Raw genomic sequence first — 21,262 nt, 5'->3', positions numbered from 1 at the left:
AATGCTGAGGCAGTGGTGTGTATGTGTTAGTCCTGGGGGAATTCTGTGCTGCGGCAGAATTTCCGCAGATTTCCTACTTCGTGCAGATTTTCATATTTACCTCACCGAATTCGCTGCTTATGGGCCTCACCTTCGCTCCGACTTCAAACGCAGGCAGGATCGCGGCAATAATGGCTCCGCGAGCCTGCTGGAAGAGGGGGGGGCTTTATCTGTAGGACTCCGCAATCCCGGAAGCATGGACCAGGTTCGGAGGAGGCAGCACAGCATGGGGAAGGCTCACGGGAGGCAGCACAGCACTGATTATTGTCAAGCTCTGTGAGCCTGCCTGAAGAGTTGGGTTGGGGCCTCCGCGAACTCAGCACAACCAGGCAGCTTGAAGACTGGGAAACAAACAGTGGAGTGCAATAAAGGGGAGGGGGGAAGCAGAAGGGGGGAGAAGGGGAAGAGGGAAGGAGGAGGAGGAGGAGGAAAAGGGAGAGGGGGAGGAAAAGGGAGAGGAGGGAGTGGGAAGGGGGAAGAGGGTAGGAGCTGGCAACAGGAATCGCGTTCAACCAAACGTAACGTGCATGGCAGTAGATGGCGACGTTTGGTTAAACATAACTCCTGCTGCCGCGCATGCCACGATCCGGCAGCGCACCACCACGAAGTAGAGGAAGGACACAGGAGCCGCCAGTGGACCTCATCTCGCTGGCAGCTGAAGAAGAGGCTCGGGCCCTGAGAGAGAGTGTATGTGTGAGCCCCTGGGTGTTGTGAACCGGCTGTGTGGGTAGGTAGGTGTCTGTCTGGGAACTTGTGTGTGTAATTGCATATTGTGGGAAAGCGAGTGTGTGTATATATGAGATTGCACGAGAGACAGAGACAAACTGATGGTCAAATGAAGAAGGTAAACATTTTCAGTTTGGTACTTTCTGCCAGAAGGAAATCACTAAGTACCTGATTCACTAAGGGTTTTTACCATAGACACAAAATGGGAGAAAAGCCTTAATGAGTCTGGCCCTAAGTGAGAAATATATGAAGTCTCTGTTTTCTGTACTATTATTTAAATGAAAATACTGAAATATAGGATGATTATTTGCAAAATATACTGTGTTATTTTGACAAATAAATCTGAAGAATGTTCAGAATTTACAAAATGTGTGCAGCATGTTCAATTTTTCAGTGCTGAATTTTCAATTTTTTGGTGCAGAATCCCCCCCAGGAGTAATGTGTGTGCGAGGGAAGCTTGCATTGCTGTTGCTTATTTATTTAGTTATTTATTTGTTTGTTTTTATATACAGACATTCTTTCTGGCATATCATATAGGTTTACAGGGTAACACATGGAATTATTATGACAACGGTGTCTTATTATTCTTTACATAGTAACAGAATAACTTGGTTAACAATTTGGCAATTTTGATTGATATACAAAGAAAACATGAATTGATGGGATAGGAGTGTCTTATCCTGCAACTATTGCGTGAATAAATAGGGACTCTGGTTTCTAGCTCAGTCATGAGCACTAATACTCAGACTAGAGATAGGCTTTAAGGTGCAATTATTTTGGCCAGCTCTTCTTTTTAAGCACAGATCATAAATTTGGCTTTGATAATCAGCTCCCTTGAACAGACTTCCCCAAAGGTAGGGTACTTTGTTTTCAGTTTAAACCAATTTTCACCCATAAAGTCTCAGATTTTCCCAAAGGTGACAATCGGTTTAAACCGATTGTCACACTAATTTTAGGATGATTAAAAAACTGATCCAAAACTGCAGAAGCAGCATTTCAAGGCCTCCAACACTGCTGGAAGCTACTGTGGGACAAAGGTTCATGCTGTGTTTCAAGTCCCACTCCCCACCAGTGAAAGTGCTCGTCCTCCATTGCCGCTCATGCCATGTTTCAAGTTCTATCTCCTCCAGGGTCGGCACAACGCTCTGTGCAAGCAGTGCACTTGCACAGGGCGGCGGCTCCAAGGAGGCAGCAGCCTGGGTCCACCAGTGGCTATGATGGAGGAATCCACCCCGCAGCAGCCGAAGTGAAAAAAAGCGCCGTAGGACGCATAACAGGCTTGCCAAACCCGTGCCTGATCCAATTAGGGGAAAAATAAAGCATATCCTTTGCACGAGCTGGCAGCGGCAGAGTTTGGGTGGCATCGTCTCCTGCTGCTGTGGGGTCAGTCTCACAAGAAGAGCAGTGAGATTTCGCAGCTCCTACCGTGAGACTGGATCTGCAGCGGTGGAGGCAGGAGTGGTATCACTCAGGTGCTGCCCACTTGTGCAGATTGATGGAGAAGCCAGACACTAGGAGACTATTGGGCCGATACAGTAAAAGTCGCGGGAGAGCGGGCAAACAGGCCACTCTCTTGTGCGTGCAATTCTGTATTCAAATGAGGGCCCGCGGCAAAAAGAGGCGCTAGGGACACTAGCGTGTCCCTAGCGCCTATTTTTGGACAGGAGCAGCGGCTGTCAGCGGGTTTGACAGCCGATGCTCAATTTTGCCAGCGTCGGTTCTCAAACCCGCTGACAGCCACGGGTTCGGAAACTGGACGCCGGCAAAATTGAGCATTCGGTTTTCAACCTGCGAGCGTGAGCAGATTTCAAATTTTTATTTTTTTTTAACTTTTTTTTTTTTTTTTTAAACTTTCGGGACCTCCGACTTAATATCGCCATGATATTAAGTCAGAGGGTGCACAGAAAAGCCAATAGCAACACAGGCACATGTCTAGCGTGCAAACCTCTGAAGGCACCCAAAGCTTGGTACTCTCCAGCTGCTCTCCGATTTCCATGGCAAAAATCCTCCATCTCCAGTCCTCTGTCCATGGACATCCTAATCTTTAACCCAGCCTTGGGGGTAAATCCGCCACTGTCAGTTCTCCCAATTTGGGGGTTTTGAGAAAATTTGGGAACCACTGTTGTAATCATACTTCAGTTGCATTAGAGTTGTACTGCCCTAAACACCCAGTAACAAACACAGCAACATTCAGATCGTTAAGGATGGCAGCAGCAAGGATAGGAAGCACTTGTAAAACCCCTGCACATTTATTTTTCTTTATGGGTAAAACAGAAAATGGAATGAAAGAGGGTGTGTTCCCTTCTCTGAAAGTTGAAATTCTTTGCTGCAGAAGAATTATTTTCTCTCTCTCAGTAAACATATATTCAGACACTTGCATTCCTTATATGTACTTATCTACTCACGTCCAATCATTTATTTACAAAATCTTAATCCGTGGAGAAGTCAGCCTAAGACGGAAGGAAGCTGAAGGGGAAAGAGGAGGGATGTTTTCATTTTAGGGGTCACTAGAGATACCACACTTTTCATCGCTGTCCATATGTCTAACATCTGTCCACACATTTCCAGAGAAGCCATGGCAGACCCTGCCTAATATTTTTGGAGAAAATTAAATATAATTTTTGGTTTAGGAAAACACAATAAAGAAATAGTTTTAAATAAAATAAATAAAACTCTTTGGATCTAATTTCCTCTTCAGTTAATTCCTATCTCTTTGGCTGGTTTATTTCACACTCTGAAAGTTTGGCTGGGCCCAGCAACCTTTTGGGGTCATCTGTGCACACTTGTTGCAACCCCAGACATCATGTGATGCCCTCAGAGAGAGGACACATCTATCATGGGGATCCGTGATTGACATGGTCCTTGTTCACTGAGGGCATTGCATCACAAAAGAAAAGGGACCTTACATTGAAATCAATGGCGGTGGTCATCTATGGCCAGCAGGCATAGAGTGTACCGCCACCTGTGGCATTGACTACTAAAGGAAACATACCGATAAGTACCAAAAAACCTGATTGAGATGATAAGGGAGAGACCCAGGGTGACCCTGCATCGACCATGCGATCCATTATGCAAATACTTACAAAAACATGAGGTGAGACTGAACTTCGCTGCGAGACACTGGTCTCTGAAGAAAAGAAGAGACTAAGGGGACCCTGTGTGGACACATGGTATATTTCATGCTGGAGCATGCTCAGAGAGACAATCAAAATTCTAGAAACTTTGACATAAGTTTTCTATGCTGGGCTCCATAGGATGATGTCCCCATGTATGAGGACTGCCATTCTGGTTGTCCTCAGAGAAATACAAGTCCCTTATATGCAAAAGAACAGAACCAGGGAGCTCTCCTATTCTTTGTCCTTTAATTTCCATTCTTCCCCTCATTCCCTCTGAGCTTTAAGTGACCCAAGCCAAGGAAGAAGACATTTTATCTTTTAATCTTTTCCTTGAATCTTGCTAAATCAGTCCAGACAAGTGGATTATTCCGACCTAACAGCAGATGGAGGCACACAATATAGCTTTCTTTGTCTCGTCATCACTACTACTTACAGGTAGATGTGATGCAGGCAAGTAGGAATAATCCACTTGTCTGGACAGATGTAGCAGGATGATGAGGAGAGACTTCTGACCATCTGGATGTTTGAATTTACATCCCCCCATCCCCCCCCCCCCCCCCGTGCATTCTGGGATTTGCAATCCCTGCTTCTACCATCTGAAATTGGTAGCTGCAAGTATTAGAATGCATCGTCTCGGGGGGGGGGGGGATGTCAAAACCAGGACTGGCCTTAATTCTGCCTTCAGAAATTGAGTCACTTCACAGCTCACACTGCATAGCAAACACGAACGCACATGGGGCTGCCTTCTGTTTCATGTTAAAAGAAAGCAGCTAATCCAAACCTTATGTACTTATTGCCAGACAGACTTGGGAAAGCCATCACTAAACACTAGGAGTGAGCAACAAGGAATGGATCTACTCTTTCGAATTTGCTGAGTACCTCTTAGTGATCAGGATTGGCCATGCTCAGAGACAAGATGCAAGGTTGATGGACCTTTGGTTTGAACCAGCTTAGAATATCTTACCTTACTGCCTACATGAATTTTTTTTTAGCCCTGCTCTTTTCTAGTCCATGAACACAACAGGGTAAAGCCAGGACGGGGGTAAATACTTCTTTGTGCCATGAAGCCAAGCAGCAACTTCACACATGCCCCAGGAGTACTGGCGAAAGATTCTTCTTACAGGCCGATGTAATAAGGCATGCAAAGCTTAGGACACCATTTTCCTCAGGATTTAGCATCTTTTTATGTGCTAAACTTTATTCACAATTTAATAAGCTTTTTAGGGCTCAAAAACATTTGCGCCGAAACGAATAAAAACCGTGCTAAAATTAGCACATCTCTATGCTAATCCATTTAAATAAAGGGACCCAGACTCACAAATCGCCAGTATAAACAACTGTTTCAAAATAACTGCAGGTTAGCTGCATTTCAACAAACTAAAACTAAACTCTCAAAAAAAACAGAGGTACTGTGGATGGGCAAAAATGAACACAAGCCACATGCATTCAAACGTTACCATGGATGGTACAGCTTTACCTGTCTGCTACCAAGACACAGTCTGGGCTTCATACTAGACTCCAAACTCAAAGCTGAAGCCCAAATTCTAACTATAATTAAATCTGTCTTCTTTAGATTACACCAACTATGCCACCTTTGACCCCCTCTTTAGAGGACCAGCCTCCGCAACAGTAATTCAGGCCTGTGTAATCTCCCACCTGGATTACTGCAACTCCTATGTGGGGCTATAAAAGAAACCCAGTAATCTCATGCAGTTTATATCAAATGCAGCTGCATGAACTATGCTCAATGCTCGGAAATATGAGCAAATCATTCCATTTTTACAAGCCCTTTGCTGGTTCCCAAAATACTATTGCTCCATTTTCAAAATTCTGGTCCTAGCCTTCAACGTACTAAAGGGCCAAGCACCACTCACCTAGAACACCCACCCTTCACTGTGCTCACTACCTCTAGCTCACTTACAGGCCGATACAGTACAGTGCGCTCCGCCATTTGGACGCGCATTTTCGACGTGCTAGCTTTACCCCTTATTCAGTAAGGGGTAAATAAATTCAGTAAGGGGACAGATAACATCTATGAAAAAAGTTGATTCAAGGGGAGCAATATACCACGAGGAAAACTGAGAACTTGGAAAATAAATCCAGATATTTGAACCTGCAGATTTTTAATTTTCCCTGTATGCAGATTATATCACCAAAGGACCAATTCAGGAAATATATGACTGAAATTCTCTCAATACCAAATGAAGCAATACCACCTACTTCAAAAATGTATTTTGCCTCAGCTCCTAGAAAAAAGCATAAGAGGAGAGGATCAGTGTCTGTGAGCTGTGCAGGAAAAAAACAGAACTGAGAGCAGCAGGGTAATTAGGCGGGAAGTGTTGTGCAGGTGCACAGAGCAAAGCTCTGTATATCTGGAGAGAAGTTTCTGCCTCGAGCCGCTCTGGAGGGACAGCCCAGACAGCATGGCTAATTCAGCCTGTTTATCAATGGGAAAAAAAAAACCCCAAATAGGAACAAAAAAAGGAGAGAAATTAGAGAGGAGAGAAACAGAAAAGAAGACAAAAATGATGGAAATGCAATAACAGGAAAAATTAAGATAAAATAATGAAAACATGAAAAAAAATGTTTTCTCCCTTATATTTACAATATAGGGGGTGGGATCAGCATCTATTCATACTTGTAGCTTTGTTTCTGTGTCAACTGCCTTCTGAGTGTTAAAGAAAATCTGTGCTCCTGCTGGCGGCTTCTGTCCAAAAAGGTTACAGCTAACACCAAAGGTACTCTGCTAGCTTACTGCTTTTAACAGATTTCTGCTGTCGACTCCCCCCCAATCAACCCTTTATTGACTATCATTTCCTTTCCTGCTAGGGGGCTGGAGAGTTATTTTCTGGGTCACTGATCCAAACCAACTTAAAAGATTTCATTGATTTGGTTTTACTGACCTTCACACCAGCACTGCTGGGTTTGTTGGAACACTCGCCAACAGCAACCAGTGCCTTCCGGATACCCGAATGCTCCATTTACTCAGGATAAAACCACCTCCCACCTATTATTAATGACTTAATGGTCAGTTTACCCAGTGGAGAAAGGTGAATAGTGGAATGCCCCAGGATCTGTCCTGGGACCAGTGCTGTTCAACTTTTTCCATTAATGATCTAGAAAGGAGTGCAAAAAGTAATAAAAGAAATTCAGGATAATTAAAACATAGGCAGATTGTGAGGAACTACAGAAGAGCTTTGCGAAACGGGAGAACTGGGCATCTAAGTGGACAAGTGCAAAGTGTTGCACATAGGGAAAAATATCTTTACTTTTAGATCCATGATGATGGGTTCCACATTACAAGTAATCATCCAGGAAAAGGATCTAGGAAGCATTGTTGACAGTACATTGAAATCTTCAGCTCAGTATGTGGCAGCAGCAGCCAAAAAAGCAAATAGAACACTAGGAATTATTAGGAAAGGAATGGAAAATAAATAGAACATTATAATGCCTCTGCATAGATCAATGGTGCGGCTGCACCTCAAATATTGTGTGCAATTCCGGTCACTCCATCTCAAACATATTGCAGAGTTACAAAAGGTACAGAGAACAGAAATAAAAATGGTTAAGGGGTAGGAACAGCTCCCTTATAAAGAAAGGCTAAACAGGTTAAGCCTCTGCAGTTGGAAAAAAGAAGATTGAGGTCGGATATGATTGAGGTCTACAAAATCATGAGTGGAATAGAATATTGCCTCACTTAGTTTTTGGGTACTTGCCAGGTTCTTATGGCCTGGATTGGCCACTGTTGGAAACAGGATGCTGGGCTTGATGGACCTTTGGTCTGACCCAGTATGGCATTTTCTCATGTTCTTATGTTCTTATTGCCTTTTCAGAAGTATCTGTTCATGGAAAGGGGAAGGAAAAGCTAATCCATACAGACAACGTCAATACATGTCTCAAAACCTGGTGTAAGTAAGAAAGTTTTGGATATATTGGGGGCTTGGGCCGTGTATGGAACAGTATAGGCTATATGGCCTGTTCTGGGGATCCCACAGCCAGTCAGGTTTTCAGGACAGGTTATATGGTAAAGCTGGCTTACATCTGTCAGTGACAAGAAAAAGGATCCTAAGTGAGAAATTCAAACAATATGTCATTAGGCATTTAAACTAGAGGATGGGGGTGGCAGGAGGAAGTTGGAATGCCATCCTTAACAACTAAAGGACTGGGCAGAGAAATTTACAAAAATTAGCTCAAAACAGCAGAAAAGGTGTCCACAAAACACAGCAAACTGAGTAAGAAAAGCTATAGGCCCAAATACTAGGCAAAAAAATTCCAGATCTGCAAGCCTTAATGGTGGACTTGGATACCGTTGCTATTACAGAAACATGGTTCAATGAGGCTCGTGAATGGGCTACAACCTTTCAGTAAGGATAGAAAACCAGAAATAGGGGAGGAGTTGCTCTTTATGTCAAAAACAATATTCAAGCATCTGAAATACAGTGGACATGGGGAAAAGAAGCACTGTGAGCTATTTAAAAAAAAAAAAAAAGATGGTGCTTCTATTTACACTAGTGTGGTCTATATACCTCCAAATCAGTCAGAAGAACTAGACTGAGATATGGCTGAGGATATCCAAAAGATGGAAGGAAGAGAAATCTACCTCATGTGGATTTATTGGTTTCCACACAGACCACAGATTGGAGTATCCCTGCTGCAGAATCTGAAAGAGGTAGAGAGATAGTGGATGCCCTTCATGAGACTATGCTCAAACAAATGGTGATGGAACCCAGAGGGGAGGAACAATACTCAACCTAGTGCTCACAAATGGGGAGAATTCTAATGTCTAGGTAGGTGCTCACCTGAGCACCAATGATCATCAGACAGTATGCTTTGATATAGCAGTCAGGAGGGAGAAGGGCAACCAAAATGATAAAGGGGATGGCTATGAGGAAAAGCTTAAGAGGTTAGGGCTGTTCAGCTTGGAGAAGAGACGGCTGAGGGGGGATATGATAGAGGTCTTTAAGATCATGAGAGGTCTTGAACGAGTAGATGTGACTCGGTTGTTTACACTTTTGAATAATAGAAGGACTAGGGGGCATTCCATGAAGTTAGCAAGTAGCACATTTAAGACTAATCGGAGAAAATTCTTTTTCACTCAACGCACAATAAAGCTTTGGAATTTGTTGCCAGAGGATGTGGTTAGTGCAGTTAGTGTAGCTGGGTTCAAAAAAGGTTTGGATAAGTTCTTGGAGGAGAAGTCCATTAAGGGTATTAATCTAATTTATTTAGGGCATAGCCACTGCTATTAATTGCATCAGTGGCATGGGATCTTCTTAGTGTTTGGGTAATTGCCAGGTTCAGCCTCTGTTGGAAACAGGATGCTGGCTTGATGGACCCTTGGTCTGACCAACATGGCAATTTCTTATGTTCTTAAACATCCAAGTTTTGGATTTCAAAAATACAGACTTTGATAAAATGGAGACGTACCTTGAGGAGGAACTAGGAGACTGAGAAAAGATGAAGTCGATCAACAATGGACCAAATTAAAAGGAGCTATTACTAGGGCAACAAATCTTTATGTAAGAAAAGTAAGCAATATAACCAATTTGGTTCTCAAAGGAGGTGGCTAAAAAAATAAAGGCAAAAAAAAATCAGAATGCATGAAACACAAAGAATGTCGAAAAGAGAAGTACAGGAAGAATGTCTGGTGAAGCTGAAGGAGATGAGGAAAGAAATCAGGAAAGCAAAAAGTTGTTTCTATCTGTTCTTTTTTAGTAAAGTAAACATTAACTAAAATATGCAAAGTTTTTTATATTATATTGATACCAATGTATTTTTATTCTGACTTTACTATTTTATTTTATTATTTTTTACTGTCATCATTATTTGAAGTTTTAGTTATTTTAAATTTCTTTATTTTTATTTTGAAATAATTGTAAACTGTTTTATTCAAATTCATTTGTTTCAACGGTATATAAAAAGTTTTAAATAAATAAATAAATAAAAGTCAAGCAGAAGAAAGGACTGCCGAAGAAGAAAAAGCGAGGTGACAAAACATTTTTCAAATATATCAGAGAAAGGAGGAAGGCCAGAGGTGGTTTTGTAAAACCAAAAATAGACAAGGAGCAATATGTGGAGAAAGATGAGGAAACAGCAGAAATATTAAATAAATACTTCAGTTTGGTGTTCACTAAAGAAGACCCTGGAGAAGGACCATTGCTGCTTGACAAGAGCATGGATACAAGTGGGATAGATGCAGCCTCATTTACAGAGGAGAATGTATGGGAAGAAGTAAAGTTCCTAGAAGAAATTAAAAGACTGTTTCATGGAGCAGCTGGTACAAGAACCAACAAGAGGGGAAACTATTTTAGACCCAGTCCTTAGGGGGAACACAGGATTTGGTGCGAGAAGTAACAGTGTTGGAGTCACTTGACAATAGTGATCACAACATTATCCAATCTGACTTAATAAAAGGAGGGACTGCAAAAAAAGAAATCTACTACAACATCATTTAACTTTCAAAACAGTGACTGATAAAATGAGGAAAATGGTAGGAAAAAACTGAAAGGTGCAACTGCAAAAGGTTAAGAGTTTAGCTCAGGCATGGATATTGTTTAAAAATACCATCTTGGAAGCCCAGACCAGATGTAATCCACGCAGTAGAAAACATGGAAGGAAGGCTAAACGACTACTGGTATGGTTGAAAGGTGAAGTGAGAGAGGCTACAATATCTAAAAGAACATCTTTCAAGAAATGGAAAAGGGATCCAAATGAAGAAAACAGGAAACAGCATAAGCACTGGCAAGACAAATGCAAAGCATTGATAAGGAAGGCAAAGAGAGAATTTGAAAAGAAGCTTGCCGTGGAAGCAAAAACTCACAATAAAATCTTTTCCAGGTACATTTGAGGTAAAAAGCCTGCAAGGGAGTCAGTTGGATCACTAGATGATAATAAAGCCATAGCAGAGACACTAAACAAAATCTCTGCTTCAGTATTTACTGAGGCAGATGTAATATACCCATGCCAGAAATGATATTCAAAGGTGATGATTCAGAGGAACTAAAACAAATCTCAGTGAACCTGGAAAATGTTCTAGGGCAAATTGACAAACTAAAGAGTAGCACATCCCAGTGCTAAAAAAACTGAGAAATGACATTGCAGACCTGCTATTGGAAATTTGTAAACTATCAATGAAATCATCTATGGTTCTTGAAGACTGGAGGGTTAAGAACGTAAGAAACTGCCATGCTGGGTCAGACCAAGGGTCCATCAAGCCCAGCATCCTGTTTCCAACAGAGGCCAAACCAGGCCACAAGAACCTGGCAATTACCCAAACACTAAGAAGATCCCATGCTACTGATGCAATTAATAGCAGTGGCTATTCCCTAAGAGGTAGATCTTAAATAAGTACGTGCGCGCGAACAAAAGTACGCCGGATTTTATAAGATACGCATGTAGCCGCACGTATCTTATAAAATCCGGGGTCGGCGCATGCAAGGCTGCGCAAAAATCGGCAGCCTGCGCGCACCGAGCCACACAGCCTGCCTCCGTTCCCTCCGAAGCCGGAGCAGCCTCGGAGGGAAATTTCCTTCCGTGTCCCCCCATCTTCCCCTCCCTTCTCCTATCTACCCCAGTCCCCATCCCTACCTAAATTCCCCCCTGCCTTTGTTGTGCAAGTTACGCCTGCTTGAAGCAGGCGAAACTTGCGCGCACCGCCTCGGCATCCCCCGGCACAGGCCGCAGTGCCAGGGGGCACAGGCCGCAGTGCCAGGGGCCGCAGTGCCAGGGGACTCAGGACCGCCCTCCCGGCCCGCCCCCGAACTGTCACCATGCCCCCTGGACCCGCCCCGGACCGCCCCCTGAAATGCCCCCCCTGGACACGCCCCCTCCCGCCCCTTTTACGAAGCCCCAGGACTTACATGCGTCCCGGGGCTTTGCACGCGCCGGCGGCCTATGCAAAATAGGCACGCGAGTGCACTGCGCGTGTAAATCCACCAGGATTTACGCACGCAGGGCTTTTAAAATCTAGCCCTAAGCAAACTTGATTAATAGCAGTTAATGGATTTCTCCTCCAAGAACTTATCCAAACCTTTTTTGAACCCAGCTACACTAATTGCACTAACCACATCCTCTGGCAACAAATTCCAGAGCTTTATTGTGCATTGAGTGAAAAAGAATTTTCTCCGATTAGTCTTAAATGTGCTACTTGCTAACTTCATAGAATGCCCCCTAGTCCTTCTATTATTCGAAAGTGTAAATAACTGAGTCACATCTACTCTTTCAAGACCTCTCATGATCTTAAAGACCTCTATCATATCTCCCCTCAGCCGTCTCTTCTCCAAGCTGCTACATTTGCCAATGTAATGCAAATGTTTTTTTTTAAAAGGGATCAAGCGGTGATCCAGGATTCAGACCAGTGAGTGATGTCTGTGCCAGGCAAAATGGTAGAAACTATCAAAGAACAAAATTGCTGAACATATAGATAAGCATAGTTTAATGGGACAAAACCAACATGGATTTAGCCAAGGGAAGTCTTGCCTCACAAATCTGCTACATTTTTTGAGGGCATAAACAAACATGGATAAAGGCGAGCCAGTTGATATAGTGTATATGGATTTCCAGAAAGCATCTGACAAATTGGGCATCCAAATGGCAGATGAAATTTAATGTGGATAAGTGCAAGGTGATGCATATAGGGAAAAATAACCCATGCTATAGTTACATGATGTTAGGTTTCATATTAGGAGCTACCACCCAGGAAAGAGATCTAGGCATTATAGTGGATAATACATTGAAATCGTCGGTTCAGTGTGCTGCGGCAGTCAAAAAAGCAAACAGAATGTTAGGAATTATTAGGAAGAGAATGGTGAATAAAACAGAAAATGTCATAATACCTCTGTATCGCTCCATGGTGAGACCGCACCTTGAATTCTGTGTAAAATTCTGGTTGCTGCATCTCAAAAACGATATAGTTGCGATGGAGAAAGTACAGAGAAGGGCGACCAAAATGATAAAGGGAATGGAACAGCTCCCCTATGAGGAAAGACTAAAGAGGTTAGGACTTTTCAGCTGGGAGAAGAGACAGCTGAGGGGGGATATGATAGAGGTGTTTAAAATCATGACAGGCTTGAATGGGTAAATGTGAATCGGTTATTTAGTCTTTCAGATAATAGAAGGACTAGGAGGCACTCCATGAAGTTAGCAAGTAGCACATTTAAAACTAATTGGAGAAAGTTCTTTTTCAGTCAATGCACAATTAAACTCTGGAATTTGTTGCCAGAGAATGTGGTTAGTGCAGTTAGTGTAGCTGGGTTTAAAAAAGGATTGGATAAGTTCTTGGAGGAGAAGTCCATTACCTGCTATTAATTGGGTTGACTTGGAAAGTGGCCACTATTACTAGCAACAGTAACATGGAATAGACTTAGTGTTTGGGTACTTGCCAGGTTCTTATAGCCTGGATTGGCCACTGTTGGGAACAGGATGCTGGGCTTGATGGACCCTTGGTCTGACCCAGTATGGCATGTTTTTATGTCCTTATGAAATTAGAACGTTATGGGATAGGTGGCAGTGACCTATTGTGGATTACTAACTGGTTAAAAGATAGAAAACAGAGTAGGGTTAAATTGTAAATTTTCCAATGGAAAAAGGTGAATAGTGGAATGCCCCAGGGATCAATTCTGATTCCAATGCTCATCTTGAGAACTGTGTGCAGTTCTGGTCACCACATCTCAGGAAAGATATAGCAAAATTAAAAAAGGTACAGAGAAGGGCGACCAAGAAGATAAAGGGGTTGGAACAATTCCCCTATGAAGGGAGGCTAAAGAGGTTAGGACTTTTCATGTTCTAGAAGAGATGGCTCAGGGGAGATATGATAGATGTCTATAAAATAATGAATGGAATGGAACGAGTAAACTTTAATCAGTTTAATATTTCGAAAAGTACAAAGACCACAATGAGGTTACTGGGTAATAAATTTAAAACTAATAAGAGAAAATATTTTTTTTACTCAATGCATAATTAAACTCTGGAATTCGATGCCAGAGGATGTGGCATCCTCTGGCATCGAATTATTATAAGATAGAAATTGGTCTCTTTAAATCCAAAAGCCTGCAAATTTGCTTAATTTATGCACCCCCTGGTATACTAGAAAAGAATCCATCAACACTTACGGAATACATTACAAAACACATTGACATAAATATGCCAGCCATCATACTCGGAGATCCAAATCTCCATTTTGACCGATCCCCCCTCACACCTGCTTGTGATGCCACACTTGCGACCCTTAACGCTATCGGATTTAAACAAATTGTATCAGGAACAACACACAAGGCTGGACATACACTGGATGTAATATTTACTAACTCTCTCATACAATCTGACCACCCCCAATGCACACCTATACCATGGTCAGACCACTACCGAGTAGACACGCACTGCTCCATTAACTGCAACCCCCAAGCAACATACGCAAAGAAAAGAACCATTGAATACAGAAAAAAATGCCAAATAGACGATATTATCGAAGCCATTACAGAAGATATCCATAAATTAGACCTCTCTGATGCCAATACTGCTTGCACCTCTTGGCATCAACTCAACAGCAGCATTTCTGATCGTCTCTGTCCACTACTAACGAAAGAAATCAGCACAGATAAAAAAGATAAAAAACCATGGTACAACACAGACCTTAGAATGATGAAACGCGAACTACGTAAACTGGAAAAGAAATGGCGTAGAAATCAAGATCAAACACATCTACAGAAATTTAAATCCCTTCTCCATAAATATCATAAAACAACAGACGAAGCTAAGAAAAATTACTACACAACAAAAATTCATCAGTATCAGTTCAACCCGCGTGCTTTATTCCAATATGTTGCTAACATTATTACCCCACCTTCAAACAGCAATCCAGAAAATGACAATAAAAACAAATGTGAGAAGCTAGCTACCTACTTTTATGAAAAGGTCTCTAATATCATGGCACGCTTTACTGCACATGCTCCACTGGTATCACTTCTACCCAGAAGCACCATGATCTCCTCACCATCACTCACTAATTTTGAAATCACAACCACTTCAGAAATTGAAACCATTCTAAAAAAGATAAAACCTGCATTGCACCCTATAGATATTATGCCTACTAAAACACTCCTTTCCATCCCCACGAGGATTGCCCCTCCCATCTCCAACATCATCAACAAATCTATATCGACTGGTGTTTTTCCTACGCAACTCAAGCATGCAATTATAAAGCCGACTCTCAAAAAACCAGACCTGGATCCATCTGAACCGGCCAATTATCGTCCTGTCTCGAACCTCCCATTTGTGTCAAAAATCATAGAAAAAGTGATAAACAAACAACTCATGGACTATCTAGACGATAACCGATTATTATTTCTGTCACAATACGGTTTTCGTAAGCTCCATAGTACTGAAACGCTGCTAGTATCCCTCTCAGACTCTATTCTAAAAACACTAGATTCTGGTCATTCATACATTCTTGCCCTACTAGATATTTCTTCGGCATTTGACACGGTCAATCATAATATCCTTCTATCCCTCCTCTCTCAAATCGGCATCACTGGCACTGCACTAAATTGGATCCAATCTTTTCTGACAGACAGGACATACAGTGTCAAGTTGGGATCCCAAATATCTAAACCAAGAAATCTGCTACAAGGTGTACCACAAGGCTCCTCGCTATCATCAACACTGTTTAACATTTACTTAGCACCTCTCTGTCGACTCCTAGCAAAACTAAAACTCCACCACTTCATATATGCCGATGACGTACAGATTCTTATCCCTATTAATGATTCCCTCTCTAATGCCCTGAAAACCTGGGAATCAGCACTAACTGAAATAAAAAAGCTTCTCACAGAAAACTTCTTAGCTATAAACACTACCAAAACTGAACTCATCATCATCTCGCCACACAATAATATCCCCTCCAGCACTTCCTACCATCCTACTTCAGTTCTTCCCCTACTACAGCAAGTCCGCAGTCTTGGCGTCATTATTGACAACCATTTCACTTTAAAGAAATTCATCTCAGCTACAATAAAAAATGGTTTTTTCAAACTTCACACACTAAAAAGAATTAAACCTCTTCTACATCCACAAGATTTCCGGACGGTATTGCAAGCTACCATACTACCAAAAATTGACTACTGTAACGCAATACTCTTAGGTCTCCCTAAAAACTCAATTCAACTTTTACAGATGTTACAGAATGCAGCAGCTCGATTAATCACCAATACCCATCTCCATGATCACATAACACCTGCTCTCATGTTCTTGCATTGGCTCCCAGTAGCTTCTAGAATTACCTTTAAAGTCCTCTCCCTCATACATAAGTCGATCTATAACCAAGAGATGCAATGGTTCTCGGAGCAGTTTGTGTTCCATTCCTCTAAGAGACCCATAAGACATATCCATCAAGCTAAATTGGCAGCCCCCCCCAACAAAAAACATCGAACACGTGACCACAAGAGACCGTTCTATCTCCATAGCGGGAATCAACTTATGGAACAAGATGCCCTCTGACCTACGCCTGGAGCCCTGCCATAAGAAATTCAAACAAGGACTCAAAACGTGGTTATTTGAACTAGCATTCACACAATGATATCCGTTTAACTGAAATGCCATTCAATTTTCCACCCTCTCCCCATGCCCTGTTTCCCACCCTAACCACATGCCCTCCTCAATCTCCTTCCTCACCTTACATGCCCACCCTTCCCCTTATGATATTAATTAGCTTTAAATAACAGAAATATCCTCGGTACAATATAGAAATTGTATCCACTCTCAGAACCTGTATTGTATTAGATACTATTTAGTTTTTGTGTTGGTTTGTTAAGGTTTAATAATTACATCAATATTTTAATTGCATGTTATACATTATTGGATGGTCCACAGTCTGTCCAGCCTGTTTTCCGTCAAAACTGTTATATCGATTTTAGTATATGTAATACCTATTAATAATGTCAATGTAAAGCCTGTTGCTAAGTTATTGTTAAATGTAAACCGCGGTGATGTATTTCCTTACGTACTGCGGTATATAAAAACCCTTAAATAAATAAATAAATGTGGTGAAAGCTATTAGTATAGCTGCGTTTAAAAAAGGTTTGGACAAGTTCCTGGATGAAAAGTCCATTAACAATTATTAAGGTACAGTTGCAGAAATCCACTGCTTATTCTTGGGATCAGCAGCTTGGAATCTATCTACCCCTTGGGATTCTGCCAGGTATGTGACCTGGCTTGGCTATTGTTGGAAACAGGATACTGGACTTGATGGACCCTTGGTCTGACCTAGTATAGCAAGCCTTATGTTCTAAGAACTAGGAAAAATGTGAGCTAAATCTAAAAAGAAAAAAAACAAAAGAAAACTAATTGGACAAGATCATGGGGCCAGATTAGGTAATTCCAGGGCCCTAAGGGTGCTCAGAAATGTGCTGGCAGGCCCACAGAAAGCCCTGTTCAATAGATTCCTGAAAACAGATGACAAAGATGGTAGCAAGGAGGCGGCCTGTTAGCCTTACCCCAGTGGTGGGAAAATTAATGGAGACTGCTGAAGGAAAGGATAGCTCACTATCTACAATCTGGGAGGGTTGCTGGACCCAAGGTATTGCCATATGTGGATGACTGGCTTATCCCACCATCCTCCCGTAATGGAGCATTGCAAATATATCATGGTGTGAAGAGCTTGCAATGCTCCATCTCGGGAGGATGGTGGGATGAGCCAGTCATCCACAAATGGCAATACCAGGATACCCTAATGCCTTAGGTGTGCCGCTACCAATGCAAGGCACTTGGTGAAGATTCTGGGGCTAAACAGGAATACCTTGTACTGGTAATGAGTAGAATCCAGCTTGAAACCAATGTAAAACCAAAAGGAGGGATGGATGGGGATGTGTGTATAGATGGCCTTGATATGCAGCAAGCAAATCCAATCCCCTCATTGAACAAAGGGGAATAGAGCGCTGAGGGAATTCATCTTGAACTTTTCCCGCTAATTTCTTGTAATGAGGATGTATCAGGAACAGAATCTCTGGTTTGTTTGTGAAGTTGGGATCTGCTCTATGGCTTGCAGCTGGAGAATAATCTGAATTTCCATGTGATGCCGAGGGAGTTGTGACTGATCCGAAAGTGAAGGTATGAAAATCAGAAAAGAAGGAAGTTGGTAAAAATGTAAGCAGTAATCATCTTGTACAATTTTGAGGATAGTGCATCGTGATTTGGTGGGAAGGTATAGGGGAACCAGGATCGAAACTCAGCTGCACCTGTTGGGACAATTTTGTAGGTTGGTGTTCCCTCTGGAAAGATCGACTAGGTTGCTGCTGATGTCGTTGTGTTTGGTGGTCTGCAGGACAGGGCCAGCCATACTTACCTTCAGCCCTGAGCCTGGTGGAAAGAGCACAGACGCTGGGGAAAACCTTGAAAGAATACACAATAGGCTGCCATGCTCAGCTTGCCCTGCAACACCGTCCTTTAAGCAAAGCACTATCCCTAAGCGTGTGCATGCATCACTTCAGTGAACTTAAAGGGTCTGTGGTGGGAAAGTCTCCACGGTCACTGTTGAGGTCATTGAGACTCCCCTGCAGCAAAACGCCTTGGCAATAGGTTCACTACCTTGTGTAGAGCAAGTTGCCTCAGCGTTTGTTTCTGTGTTCCTAGTCCTCGTTCCTGCTCTTTGTCCTCTATCTACGGTCCGCCTTCAGCTCTTCGTCAGGTCTGTGTTTTGTGGTCAGTTTTTGGTTCTTCTGTGTCTGCCTGCCTCTGCTCCTCCTCACCTCCCTGCCTGCCTGCTTCCCTGCTTGCTTTTCCTCGGTTGGATCTCTGGTTTTGACTTTAGCCTGGGACCTTTGACCACGCTTGAACTCAGCCTGCCACTGACTACTGCCTGATGCTTGACCACCACCGGTCTCCGACTATGCCTGAACCCAGCCTATCCCTGACCTATGACCCAATCTTCTCCATGGATATCCAACTCATCTGCAGGGCTCAACCTAAGTGGAACGAGGGCTGGTATAGGTGAAGCTCCGGTTGGGCCTCTGCCACAGCCAGCTTCACTAACAGACGATGGGGGCCTGCAGAGATCCTTCCTGCAGGTTGTGCCAACTCCACTTCGGTCCAGGGGTCCACGCTTGCAACAGATTGCTAAGGCCATGGACTTGGTGGATGCCACCGCTTTCCAGGCCATTCTGGGTCTTGCACACAGGGTCCAAGAACAGCAATGTTTCCTGGATCTCCTGGCAACCTCTATGGAGCAACTCACCAGCTGACTGGATGTAGTCTTAACTTTGGCCATACCAGTACAGCTAGCAGCTGTGTCACCTGTACCTGCCACACCCAGTTATCCTATCCCGCAGCTACCATCTGCACCGCGATATGCCACCCAAACATAACTCATTATTTGAGCAACAGATTTGCTGATTAAAAATCATTTACCACACACATTTCTCTCTCTCACACACACACACCATTCATTCCAACAAACACTTACACAATAAAATCAAAATTATACAGTAACAATTTTCTTGTATCTTGTTGCATACATTGTATCAGTGCATACTTTGTAATTACAATTCACATTCTTAAACTCATGGACAGCTGTATAATTTTGATTTTATTGTATAAGTGTTTGTAGAAATGAAAGGTGTGTGATATGTGTAGTATATGATTTTTAATCAGCATATCTGTTGCTCAAATAATTAGTTATGTTTGAGCAGAGAGGGTTCTAGCATTCATAAAGACTGTGAAAGAAAATTGACTTGTATTGTATATTGATACCAAGGTGAATCATATTTAATAAAGAACATTTCACAGTGTTAGATTTAATGATTCCCTTCTACTTTTGTTTGGATTTGTGCTCTTTGGGAATTGTATGTACCGTCATTGTATTGTTACCTTTGCAGCTATAGAATATGACCGCCTACAAGATTTCTCCTTACCCAGAACAGTCTTCAGTAGAAGAGCATACAAGATCCAGCAACTACTTTTAACATGTTTAAAAGTGCAATAACAATAAATAGATATTTAACTAATGTTGTGATCAACCTTGAACTTCCAAATGAATTTAGAATATAAATGTAAATTAAATTAATTAAGAAAAAAAAAAAAAGAACAGAAATACTAGCGTCCTGCTTCTGAGGTCCTAGTGCAGCCTCAGTCAGACTTTGTTACTAGTTCATTAAAAAAAAACCCACTAAAGACATAAAATCTGGAAAAGGAGAACCATCTTAACCTAAAGGGAAACCACCAAAATCATTCAATAAATTAATATTTTTGTAAGGTAAATTCGGTGGGTCTCCTGCAGATTATTCACGTGATTAGGTAAAGACGCTTCCTTCCTCCGCTCATAAGAAATTACAATCTGGAAGTAATGTTGACCAAATGACCTGTCAGGACCGTCTCTAAAACCAAGCCCACAGCCAGATTACCCCTCCTTCCTCTTCCTCACCTTACCGCTGTTACAATCGCCGTCCGCCCCACATTAACCACTACCTCACTTCCTGTTAGTCATACGAAGGTTTGAGAAGAGCGCGGGGATCCTACACTCCTAGGAGCCACGCGGTGCCCGAAAACCCGCGAGACTTTGAGAAGAGCCTAGCGCTCGAGTTCGGAGTCGGCGCGGGACTCGTACTTTCTAAAGAGCCACGATGAGCTGGAAATCCCGCGAGACTTTGAAAAGTGTGAGAATGCGAGTTGGGAGTCTGGTGATGATGGAAAGAAAAAGCGCTTTTATGTGTTTTTCTAAAGTTGGTGTTAAGGAGAGGGAATAATTTGGGGATCAGTGGGATGAGGGGCTGAGAGAGAGAGTCGGGTTATAAACACTGGGAATAATTTGGGGATGAGGGGCTGAGAGAGAGTCGGGTTATAAGCACTGTTGTCCTTATTTATTTTATTCTACTTTTCGGCACTTCTATGCGGATTGTACATATTTAGGTACTGTAGGTACTTCACGAGATGTCCCTTGTGAGGAAGGGTAGAGCAGGGACTGGTATTCAGCGATGGTTTGGTGGGAGATTGGGAATTTTGTGGCTGGGGAAAGAACGAAGATTGGGGGTATCATCTGATACTTCATTCGCAATTTTTTGGGGAAAAAAAAAGCTGGGCTAATTTTCTATGATCCGTCCTTGACATATCTCGCGAACACCACTAAGGGTGCCAAAATCCTCCCTGAGGTTTGAGCGTTGACAGCAACAATAAGTTAAAAAACAAACACAAAAAAAAACCTCAACCCTCCCCGAGGCCTGTGAGCTGGTGCACACCCACAAGCCCGTAGGTAACAAGAAGTCTATGTAGGAGGAGGGTGCAGAGACTACAAACACACTGGTTTACTTCCCCCGTCGCCTTGGAAGGGGTCCCTGAAAGACTTCTATCCTCAGGGCCCTAACACAAGTTAAGACAGCATTGGTGACCGTGGCAAATAC

At 42.5% G+C, this 21,262-nt stretch overlaps 1 long non-coding RNA gene across 1 annotated transcript in view; it reads right to left on the bottom strand.

The window, feature by feature from the left end:
- The window catches only part of LOC115074461, a 169,256-nt gene extending 148,825 nt beyond the window's left edge, over nucleotides 1-20,431 (bottom strand). Inside the window, exon 1 of the long non-coding RNA XR_003852250.1 lies at nucleotides 20,290-20,431. This is a non-coding gene — a long non-coding RNA (uncharacterized LOC115074461). The remainder of the gene's footprint in view (nucleotides 1-20,289) is intronic.
- Between the last annotated feature and the right edge of the window lie 831 nt (nucleotides 20,432-21,262).

This window comes from Rhinatrema bivittatum, chromosome 12 (genome assembly GCF_901001135.1).
Source record: "Rhinatrema bivittatum chromosome 12, aRhiBiv1.1, whole genome shotgun sequence".
Lineage (NCBI taxonomy): Eukaryota > Metazoa > Chordata > Amphibia > Gymnophiona > Rhinatrematidae > Rhinatrema > Rhinatrema bivittatum.
The sequence above is the reverse complement of the archived record's forward strand: the minus strand, read 5'-3'. Positions and strand labels throughout refer to the sequence as shown.